Below are 614 nucleotides of genomic sequence, written 5' to 3'. Positions count from 1 at the left end.
GACTTCGTGGCGCAACGGTAGCGCGTCTGACTCCAGATCAGAAGGTTGCGTGTTCAAATCACGTCGAGGTCACACACATGTGCTTTTACACTTAAAATTGACAAATGGGAGTAGAGACTACTTTCCAAATCAAATAAAGTTATTGCATTTGAAAATGCTCGTTTTATGTAAACATAAATGGATTTAAGCGGAACAAACCTGATCCTCTTAAGTTGCTATGGGTATTTAAAAGCCGTCGTGCATCAGTTATGCTCCCTTTACACGTTTCCGCACAAATCTTACTTTTTTGAAAAAAAAATGCAAGTGTTTTACATGCATTAAGTAACAAAAATAGTGAATGCTGTCCGCTTCGTGAAGTGTGTAGTAATGTCACAATTCTGTAATTATTATTTTTTTTTTATTATTATTTTTTTTATTTCAAAATTATTTTATTGAAAAGATTTTACAAGTATAATACAATACAGAACCGGAAATACTGCAGCCTTACTCCACCTGACAAGGCTTGTCATACCTTAGCTCTGTGTCGGACACTTCAGTTGAAGGACAGTAGAGGGTGCTGTGGTATTACTAGATTGCGGCTCACGATGAACCATTCTTGCCAGTTGTGGAATGGA

At 37.0% G+C, this 614-nt stretch overlaps 1 non-coding gene across 1 annotated transcript; it reads left to right on the top strand.

Moving 5' to 3' along the window:
• TRNAW-CCA (transfer RNA tryptophan (anticodon CCA)) lies at positions 1 to 72 on the top strand. The gene has a single exon. It is a non-coding gene; the product is annotated as a tRNA-Trp (tRNA).
• The last annotated feature ends 542 nt before the right edge of the window (positions 73 to 614 follow it).

This window comes from Lissotriton vulgaris, chromosome 12 (assembly GCF_964263255.1).
Source record: "Lissotriton vulgaris chromosome 12, aLisVul1.2, whole genome shotgun sequence".
Taxonomy (NCBI): Eukaryota; Metazoa; Chordata; class Amphibia; order Caudata; family Salamandridae; genus Lissotriton; species Lissotriton vulgaris.
Note: the sequence above shows the minus strand (reverse complement) of the source record. Positions and strands in the feature narration are given on the sequence as shown.